Source organism: Dendrobates tinctorius, unplaced genomic scaffold, assembly GCF_039654945.1.
Source record: "Dendrobates tinctorius isolate UK_male_01 unplaced genomic scaffold, ASM3965494v1 ptg000051l, whole genome shotgun sequence".
Lineage (NCBI taxonomy): Eukaryota > Metazoa > Chordata > Amphibia > Anura > Dendrobatidae > Dendrobates > Dendrobates tinctorius.
Window position 1 is genome coordinate 16279952 of NW_027361719.1, and position 11271 is coordinate 16291222.

Consider the following 11271-nt stretch of genomic DNA (forward strand, 5'->3'; position numbering starts at 1 on the left):
CAAGTAAGTTTTTTAAAAAAGAAAAAAATTGGTCACCTGCAGCAATCAAAAACGATTTTGGGAGTTTGGTACAACCGCAATGTGACAGAATGCAAAAGTGTATGGATGACAATCAAATTCTATCCAGAAAAATGTTTTGATGCTTTTTTGGAATGTTATATGCCACAGAAATGTACCACAAAGCATGAAATACTGTATGGGTGAGAAATTTAACCCAGCAACATTTTGAAATGCTTTTTTTGAGTGTTATATAGTATATTACAGGAATGTACCCCAGACCACGCAATACTGTATGGCTGAGAAATTTAAAAATGAAAATTTTTTAAGGTTTGTTTCTGGATGATACATCACAGAAATGTACCACAGACCACAGAATAGTGTATGAGTGATCACTGTAATCCAGCCAATTTTTTCAGTGATTTTTGAAGTGTTAAATATCACAGATATGTACCACAGAATAGTGTATGGGTGAGAAATGTAATCAAGCTAATTTTTTTAATGCTTTGTGGGAGTATTATATATCACAGAAATGTACCACAGACCACGTAATACTGTATGGCTGAGAAATTTAAGCCTGCAATGCCTTCTTTTAGTTTTTTAGATTACGAAAATGTACCCCAGATCACGAAATAGTGTATGGATGAGATCTGTAATCTGGCCAATATTTTTTTTTATAGTGTTATGTAATATCACAGAAATGTATCCCAGACCTTGGAATAGTGCATGGGTGAGAAATGTAATTTGTGTAACGCTATTTTTGAGTGTTAGATATCACAGAAATGTACCACAGACCATGTTAAACTGTATGGCTGAGAAATGTAAGCCTGCAAAAATGTTAACTTTTTTCTCGTTATATAGAACAAAGAAATGTACCCCAGACAACGTAATACTGTCTGGGTGACAAATTTATCCCTGAGAAATTTTTAAACATTTCTTTGGAGTGTTTTATATATATATATATATATATATTCTCTATATTAATTGCCCCAGAACACAGGATCGTGTATGTGTAAGTAATTTAACAATGAGATGTAACAGCACCACCACCACCACCACCGGTGTCACTGAGCATCTCCACACCATTCCAAGGAAGTGTTCAGATTTCTAACCCCAAACCCTTGAGAGAAAGAGGAAATACCCCATAACCACCCACAAGCCTTGGTCCTGAATGACAGTATTTCCAAATTCCTGGTCTTTGAAATGCTTCCAGCTGGTGGAGATGGATAGTTTAAAAAAACTGATGGTGGTGGCTGTCCCGCAGTACTTTCTTCCTAGTCACCACTACTTTTCCAGGAGTGCCATCCCTGCCCTGCACACACATGTTGCAGACAAAATAAGGTGTGCACTGTGCAATGCCATCAGTGGCAAGGTCCACATAACCACAGACTACCACAGCAAGGGATGTTACATCTCCCTAACTGCCCACTCGGTAAATGTAGTGGCGGCTGGGACAGCGGCGTAAGGCATTCTAGCCTATGTCCTACCACCACCGAGGATTGCTGGGCGTTTCCCTGTCCAGGTTGCCTCCTCCTCCTACTCTGCTTCCTCCACAGCTTCATCATTCGGTCACAGTAAGACCTGCACCCCAAACTTCAGCACAGCCAAGGAGAAACGACAGCAGGCTGTTCTGAAACACCTCTGATTGGGGGACAAATCTCACACTGCGCAGAAGCTGTTGACGTGGATCAAATAGCAGACAAATGAGTAGTTGGTGCCAGTGAACCTCAAGCCCTGCCTGGTGGTGTTTGATAACAGGCAAAATCTTGCAGCAGCTCTGTGCCTAGCCGATTTGACACACATCCCTTGCCTGGCAGATATGCTGAATTTGGTGGTGCAGAGCTTCCTGAAAAACTACCCACATATGTCAGTGCTGTTGCTGAAAGTTTGGGCTGCTGCTACTCTCTTGTCTGTGCTGCAGCATCACTTTTGCCTTTCTATTCATTGGCTGATATGCAATGTACCAACAAAGTGGAACTCCACCCTGCATCTGCAGAACAACACCGCTTCACCACTAATGAATGGGCCTCCATGTGGGACTTGTGTGCGGTATTGTGCTGCTTTGAATATTCCACCAATATGGCCAGCGCTGATGACACCATCATAAGCGTTACTATACCACTTATATGCCTTCTTGAAAAAACAATTCAAGTGATGATCGATGAAGTGGCAACAACACTGCTTATGTGATGTATTGATTGACCAAAGTACTACAAAACACACATCAGGCCTGAAAAAGTATTTGTGGGGCATGGAAATGGCAAAGACACAGCTGATGCAATATAATGATTTGTAAAACTACTAGAAAACACACACCATGCCTTGAATATTATTTTTGGGGGCCTAGAAATGGTAATGAGAAGACTTAGATATATTAATTCGTAAAACTACTAGAAAAAAAGACATCATGGTTGAAAAAGTTTTTTTGTGGCCTAAAAGTGGCAATGAGAAGGCTAATGTGATATATTGATTTGCAAAACTACTAGAGAACACACACCAGGCCTGAAAAAGTATTTTTGAGGCCTAGAAATAGCAACGAGAAGGCTGATATGATATATTGATTTGCAAAAGTACAACAAAACACACACCAGGCCTAAAAATTGATTTTTGGGGCCTAAAAATAGCAACGAGATGGCTGATGCGATATATTGCTTTGCAAAAGTAGTAGAAGGCGCACACCAGGTCTGAAAAAGTATTTTTTGGACCTAGAAATGGCAATGACCAAGCTGATACAATATAATGATTTGCAAAACTACTGCAAAACACACACCAGGCCTCAAAAAGTACTTCTAGGACCTACTAATAGCAATGAGACCACTGATGCCAAATATTTATTTCTCAGACTAATAGAAAACACACAGCGGCTTCAAGGACAGTACTTCCACAGGTGTGGGGTGCAGAGTACACACAGCAGCTTAAAGGACAGTACTCTCACAGATAGGTTTGCAGAGTACACACAGCAGCTTTTCCCACAGAAATGGCACATATTGGGGTACACATGTGCTGTGTTTGCAGAGTGCACGGTCAGAATCTGTTCCTCACTCCAGATGCGTCCTATCCCTACATTACCAAGAGCATAACAGCAGCAGCACTCGTGATCCGGGCTTAATATAGGCAGGGCCACGTGCTGCCCTGGCCAATCATAGCCATGACAATTTTTGGCATGGCTGTGATGGCTCTAGAAGTGCCATTTGGTCTAAAAGCTTGTTGATTGGATGCACTACAACCTTTCAGCAAGCTATATTAGACTGGTGAACCTGAACAGGAAACTGAACATACAGTAAGATGTCCGTGTTCAGTACCAGAAATTAGGTGTCTGGTACGAACACCAAACTTTCTGGTTCAGGTTCGCTCATCCCTACTAATGAGTGAGCGTCCTCGGATAACGTGTTATCTGAGCATGCTTGGATGTCATCCGAGAATCTTGGTCTGCTCGAGTAATATGTTCGAGTCCCTGTGGCTGCATAATTAGCAGCTGTTTGATAGACAATAACGCATGTGTTGCCACTGTCAAAGAGCCTCAAAACATGCAGCTGCAGGGACTCAAACATATTATTCGAGCATGCCCAGAATACTTGGATAATACCCGAGAATGCTCAAATAACACATTATCTGAGTACGTTTGTAAGGAGGTGGCGGGGACCCTCACGTGCCTTCTCTCTCCTGAACGCTGTTCATACAACGACATGTGGCACCTCAGTGTTTATTAGTGTAATGTGTGGTTTCCTAATGTTACTGTAATGTGGTGCATTTGTTATGTATTGTGCTTAAGCTTAGGGATAGATTAAAACGTAGTATAGGACCATAGGGGAATAGAGTAGAGGGGGTATCATATAGATAGGATAGCACAGAATAGAAAGAAGTGTAGTAAGGTATAGGCAGCACAGGGGTTCATCAGTTGGGAGGAGTTGCAAAGCAGGGCCACAGGTATATAGGAGAATGATTTCTGGATTAGAGGCAGAAGCCCAGGCAGCCTGCCAAAGGCGAGATGTGAAGAATAGTGACTCGGACAATAGATGACTGTGGGGATAAGTCTGCTATGGCAGTAAGGGGCACCTAGAGGAGATTAGTGCAGTCGGGCACCAGCTCAACAGAATCATCCTCAAGAAGAATTCGGGGACTAAGACTGGGGCAGAGCAGCTGAGATGGCGTTGCTGGCACGTTTCCCTAATGGAACAGGACAAGGGGCTGACAGGTTGATGGTGACGCAGGAAGTATTGATGGGACACAGAGATGGCAGGGAGAGCAGAAGGAGAGGATATAGAAGGAATGGAGTCTGCCCAGATGGCAGGGAAAGCGCAGGATGTAAGGCTTGGTGTGAAACATGCTGCCTATGTGATGAATACGCTGCTATCCCATAAAGCTAATCTGTTGGAAAAAGACCTTGAATCCGGAGTGATTTATGGGGCTCATGGTTGTGAAGCTGGTGTGACAGCCGGCGAGGGAAACCTGACAGTGACTGTGAGTGTTCTGCTGTGCACGCTGCGTGTGCAGCAAAATGGACTTTGTATTTCATCTGTGGAGCGTCATGGTGTGGGAACTGAACAGCCCATTGCCACGACTACCACCCATGGCCACCTTACACATTCTCTCATCAATAATTTTTAATCTTATTTTTTCATTCTCATTGTCTAGGTTGGCAGCCACCGGTTGCAGGCTAGCACTGTGGCTGAACATGAGCAGGACTTGTAGGCTCTTTTCGATAGCACTGATTTAAAGTTGATCGTATCACTGAAATGCACAATTTGGCCAATATTAATGTTTCTGCTCTATTCCAATGCTGCCGTAGCATCAGAGAGTGCAGAGTTCGAGCTGTCAATCTTCTGGAAGCCAGGAGGCAAGGGAGTGGTACGTTCCCTAAGGTGAAACCAGAGAAGTACCCCTCAAGCATTTTGAATGTACAGCTGCATATTCTCACATAAAATACATTTTTCTGTAAGACTCTTCCAGCTATGTCCTGTTCATGCTGGCTTTCCATGATAAGGTGAGACAACAGGAACAAGGTACATATTACATCATACTGATTGTTGAAGCAACCAGAGAGCTAAAAAAAGGCTTTTTTTCTTACAGATAAGGGTTAGCTTAAAGTATTTACCTAGGAATCCTTAAATGTCTTTTTCAGGATATATTTTTTACATTATAGGCATCCTCTGCATAAAAGATAGAAAAAAAACATACTTACCCCACATGATCTCCATTGCTGCTTTTCCAGTACTGCATGCAGTCTCTGAGGGGGTTGTAGGATTGATGTCTCAACTAGAGGACAAGACCACCCTAGTCAATGAGAGGCTGTCTGACTGGCTGCATGGATGATGTCATGACTACAGCATGTGATTACTGCAGCCAATCACTGGGCTAAGCAATCATGCCATTGCAGTCAGCACAAGACAGCTAAGCTCTGTGATTGGCTATAACAGTCACGTCCTATAGCTGTGACATCATTCACATCATCTGTATTCATCACAAAACAATTACATTGAAGAGACCTGAATACATCCTGTATTTGTACCATACAATACCTATAGATCGCATATAACACTGCAATATTTTTATTTGTAATTTGTATATATATTTATTTTATATTAAATAAGGCTGTCCTTAACAAAATGTATGAGCAGCCAAATAACCTAGTTCTTCCTACTACCCAGCCCTCTACAATACCACTGTCACAACTAAGTTATCGGATGACCCTGAACCAGGGGCTCCTTCCCTGTCCCTAACACTAGGGGGCTTACTAGCTCACTCTATTCCCTGGGATACTTCTGAATGTGAAGATGCCGAGGCCGTCGAATCAGCCCTCTGTCTGTTCCCTTCCCCCACCCAGGGAAAAGGGGAGTTGCCGTGCACTGCAGTACACAAACCTGTCAAACAAGGCAACACAAACAAGGGGTAACTGAAAATACCAGGCATACAAATATTCACTCACATAAAACAAAGGAATGCACTATGGAGTGGAGGATGGGAAGAAAACAAAATAAGAAGAGGGAAGGGAATTATCACACTTACAAACCCACTCAACAGTCACAGATAACTCCTTCAAACATCTCATATAAGCACCAAACACACCTCTCCTCAAAGCCTTTCAACATAAGCTAGCTTTGACACTGTGCTATAATCAGGACCCAAATTATACAGGGGACAGGAATGGCTATCCAAGTTCAGCTGAGAGCTCAGACTCCCAGAGCTTCCTACATGGCTGATTAACCCCTGTTCTGCCAAAAGAAATAAATACCATATAAAAAGAAGGTGAAGTGCTTATTTTCAGCGCACAAGTAGGAGCAATCAGACGCTGCTGCCTTCTGGCTCCTCTCTGTTGCGGTAACCCCATGATAGTAGCCCCCCTTCTAAGAAGGACCTCCGGAACCTCAGGACCTGTGTAACAGGCCAGAATATACCCCATCCCAGACTATGTCTGAGGTTGAAGTGGCCTAGGCCAAAGTATACTCCGGGTATATTCTGGCCTAGGCCAAAGTATACCCTGGGGTATATCCTTGCCTAGGCCACATTATACCCCTCCAGGCCAGAATATACCCCCTGGGGGTGTAAAACAGCCTTGGCCAGACTATACCCAGGATTAAAGTGGCCTAGGCCAGAGTATACCCCGAGTATATATCGGGAGTATATTCTGGCATAGGCTAAAGTATACCCTGGTATATTATAGCCTAGGCTAAACTATACCCCTCCAAGCCCGAATATTGGTGTGTTTTTCCTGCTGTAGTGGTTCTACAGAATTACAACAAAGGCAGAAAGTATGGTTACACTTACAGTATGTGTTGGAGGAGTTGCATTACACTGACAGTAGATGGCACTGTTCCATCAGTGCATAGTTAATGTTATGCTGTATTGTAACTTGCTATGTATGTTTCTCTCTGCTCTCTATGATATGCACTAATTTCTCCAGTGTGAGTTCCTCTTCTATCTTGATAAAATACATAAAGTGAGTTTGCAACACCCCAACACCAAAACAAGTTTTCCAATTTTGACAAGCATGGAAGACCAACTGTATAACCAGCTATTGAGATTCTTTATCTGTAACAGAAAAAAAGTACGCCCAGTGGGTCTAAAATATACCTCCCGAGAAACATGTCCCAGTTTAGACAAACATCTAAGCCATATTGAGCAGACAGTGGAATTCTTTACCATGGTGAAAAGGAGGTTCTCACTAAAAGTCGACTGCCAAATATCCTAAAGGCCTGTCATGACAATCCAATTTTTGGTGGCAATTTTGGCACAGATAAAACGTTACATAAAATCTCTTACCATTATTACTGGAAGAGAATGAAGAGCAACATTCTCAAACATGTCAAAGCCTGTCAAAAATGTTTTGTCATAAATCCTAAAACCATCAAGGAGGCTCCACCACTCAACAGTATACCAGTGCTTGGAAAATTATTGAACTTAGTCGGTATTGATATGCTCGGTCCTCTTCAGGAAACATCAAACGACAACAAATATATAGTTGTTGCCACTGATCATATCTCCAAGTTGACAGAAGCAGCAGCTTTTCCAGAATGAGTGCCAAGTCGCAAGTAGCAAATTTTTTGTAAATGGTTAATTGCCGCCTTGGCTGTATGGACACTCTGATTAGCGACCAGGGAAGAGAGTTTGTGAACTCGATCATTGACAGCCTGATGGAATATTTTCAAACAGATCACCGTCCTTAAAGATGATTTCAGGGAATTAGGCTGCAAGCTTAAAGCAAGGACCTCCAAGGTGGTATTTTCGGAAATACTTCCTGTACCACGGGCCACGCCAGAGAGGCAATGGGAGATTAGGGAGGTTAATAAGTGGCTCAGGAATTGGTGTAGGAAGGAGGGGTTTGGGTTCCTTGAGAACTGGCCGACTTCTCAGTTGGCTACAGGTTCTTCGCTAGGGACGGGCTGCACCTCAATGGGGAGGGTACAGCTGTGCTGGGGGAGAAAATGGCTAGAAGGTTGGAGGAGTGTTTAAACTAGGGACGGGGGGGGAGGGTGTTCCTTTTATAGGAGGGGAAGACAGTGCAGATAGAGACCTGGGCACAAATAATGAAATTGTGGGTGGGGGTTGCATGGGGTGGGGTTAGAACAGTTAATAATTTAAGAAAGAATAGAGGTACAGAGAGATACATAAAGTGCATGTATACTAATGCCAGAAGCCTCGCCAACAAAATGGAGGAATTGGAATTAATGTTGTTGGAACATAATTATGACATGGTGGGGATATCTGAGACATGGCTGGATGAGAGCCACAACTGGGCGGTTAATTTAGAAGGCTATAATCTGTTTAGAAATGACCGTACAAATAAGCGAGGGGGAGACGTGTGTTTATATGTAAAATCTTCCTTAAAACCCATCCTTCGTGATAATATATATGAATCTAATGAAAATGTAGAGTCCCTGTGGGTGGAGATAAGGGGAGGGGGAAAAAATAATAAATTACTGATAGGGGTTTGTTATAAGTCTCCAAAAATAATGGAAGCAACAGAGAATATCCTCATAAAGCAAATAGATGAAGCAGCGACTCAAGGAGAAGTCATTATTATGGGGGACTTCAACTACCCTGAAATACATTGGGGAACCGAAACCTGCAGTTCCAGCAAAGGTAATGGGTTTTTGACAACTATGAGAGACAATTACCTTTCACAACTGGTTCAGGACCCAACAAGAGGGGGGGCACTGCTAGACCTAATATTAACCAACAGGCCAGACCGCATATCAAATATAAGGGTTGAGGGTCACTTGGGTAATAGTGATCACAAATTAATAAGTTTTCATGTATCTTTTAATAAGGTGTGTAGTAGAGGGGTTACAAGGACACTAAACTTCAGGAAGGCAAATTTCCAACGGATGAGAGATGATCTTTGGTGCAATTAACTGGGACGATATCCTGAGACATAAAAATACACAAAGAAAATGGGAGACATTTATTAGCATCCTGAATAGGACCTGTGCACAATATATACCGCATGGGAATAAACATGCTAGAAATAGGAGGAAACCACTTTGGTTAAATAGAGCTGTAAGGGGCGCAAAAAGTGACAAAAAGAAAGCATTTAGAGAAAGCAAGTAGGTAGAGATGAGGCATTAAATAAATACAGAAAATTAAATAAATTCTGTAAAAAGCAAATCAAGACAGCAAAGATTGAGACAGAGACTCATTGCCAGAGAAAGTAAAAATAATCCCAAAATATTCTTTAACTACATAAATAGTAAGAAACTAAAAAATGATAGTGTTGGTCCCCTTAAAAATAGTCTCGGTGAAATGGTGGATGAGGATCAGGCAAAAGCCAACACCTATCATGCCAGCAATCTTAAGTTTTACCAAGATGATGAAACTTCTGTACGACCCCAGTCCCCTAATGATTGTCCATGTGACTCTGCTACACAGAAGCCCAAGCAAACCAAGACTTCCAACCCACTACCAAGTTCAGGAAGGAAGTATCTTACCATCACTCTTGGCCTTATGTTTGGTAGGGTTGTATACTATGGAGCCAAAAGAGACCTTGGACAACCATGGTGTACATGTAAAACCAAAAGTGATGGGAACTGCTACTTCCGGGCCATCAGCTATATTCTGACAGGAACAGAGGACAATCACTCCCTTCTCAAAGATAAAGTCATACACTACATGAAAACTGCCATGACAAAAAAGCTACAGGACTACTTGAATCAAATTGTGAATGAATATATGAACACCTCTGGCATCTCTCATAATGGAGTCTGGGCAACTGATGCACAACGGCCACAACGAATCTATTGAATTGCGACATTGTCATCCACTTAAAAGTCGGTGACTCCATGGATTGGTTGACATATCCTGCAAGCTTCAATCTGCAGTCAACAACAGAACATGCACTTTATCTTGAAAATAAGAGTGATCATTTTAATGATGTTGTTATCAGTGTTTACCTTTAAACGTTTATATTGTAGCAAGGACTTGCTAGTCTAAGGCCAGGGTTGAAAAGTCACATGCAACAATCACATACAAAGTCGCCGTATGTCCCTGTCCTAAAGGTCCCAATACACAGGACAACTATTATGTGATTTGGGTGGGTGAGCAGGAAAAGCACACCAATATTGAGGCTTGGAGGGGTATAGTTTAGCCTAGGCTAAACTATACCTGGGGTATAAAATGATACATCTTACTGAATCTATCCATAACCACCAAAATTACTGTATTCCCCGCTGATATGGGTAGATCTATGATAAAATCGACAGTCAAGTGAGTCCAAGGTCTACTGGGAATCTCCAATGGTTGGAGAGCCCCCGACGGATGAGTTTGAGAGGTCTCCCAGACATCCTGATGAACCCCTGGCCACCAAAAATGCCAAGCAAGAAGATCAGTGTTGGCTTTATTACCTGAATGTCGATCCAAGACCAAATTATGATGTTCAATAAGGGCTCTGCCACAACTGACATCAGGGGCTTATCTACAGCATTCTGTAATGCTGTAGATAAGCCCCCCAATGTAACCTGAAAGATAAGAAAAAAGAATTAGATTATACTCACCCCAGCGTTTGGTCCAGTCCAATGGGTGTCGCCGTCCGGTCCGGCGCCTCTCATCTTCATATGATGCTGTCCTCTTCTTTCCTTTCCGTCATGGCTCCTGCGCAGGCGCACTGCCTTGTTGAGGGCAGAGCAGAGTCCTGCAATGCACAGGCGCCGGGAGAGGTCCGGCGCCTATGCACTGCAGTATTCTGCTCTGCCGTCCACATGGCAGAGCAGTGTGGAGCCACGGCAGGAAGGAAAGAAGAGGACGTCATCGTTAGAAGATGGGAGGTGCCAGACCACAACACACATCAGACCAAGACTGGACCACCCCCCGGTGAGTATAATCTAACTTTTTTCTTATCTTTCAGGTTACATCGGGGGCTTATCTACAGCATTACAGAATGCTGTAGATAAGCCCCTGATGTCAGTGGCGGGAGCTCATAGTAGAAAAAAAGGGTGACAGATTCCCTTTCAGACATGTCTGATTCATTAGGAGGCTTGTGCTTCTAAATGAATCAGAAGCATTTAACTCCAACATTCCCTCTCTTGTCCACCCTGGTCTTGATGAATTGGTGCCTAAATGTTTCCATACACATTACACTAAACTCTGCCAGTTTTAGCTGGAGGAGCGGACCTTCTAGTGTGTATGAAGGACTCCCAAATCTCCCCCATTAAAAGATGTCTGTTAATAATATCTGTCTAAATTTGTTATTCCTTTTAGATAACCGATTGTCAAAAGCATTTGACAGCAGCTTTCTCCCCTCTCCCCAAGACAACATGTGATCACTTGGCCAAGATGTAATGG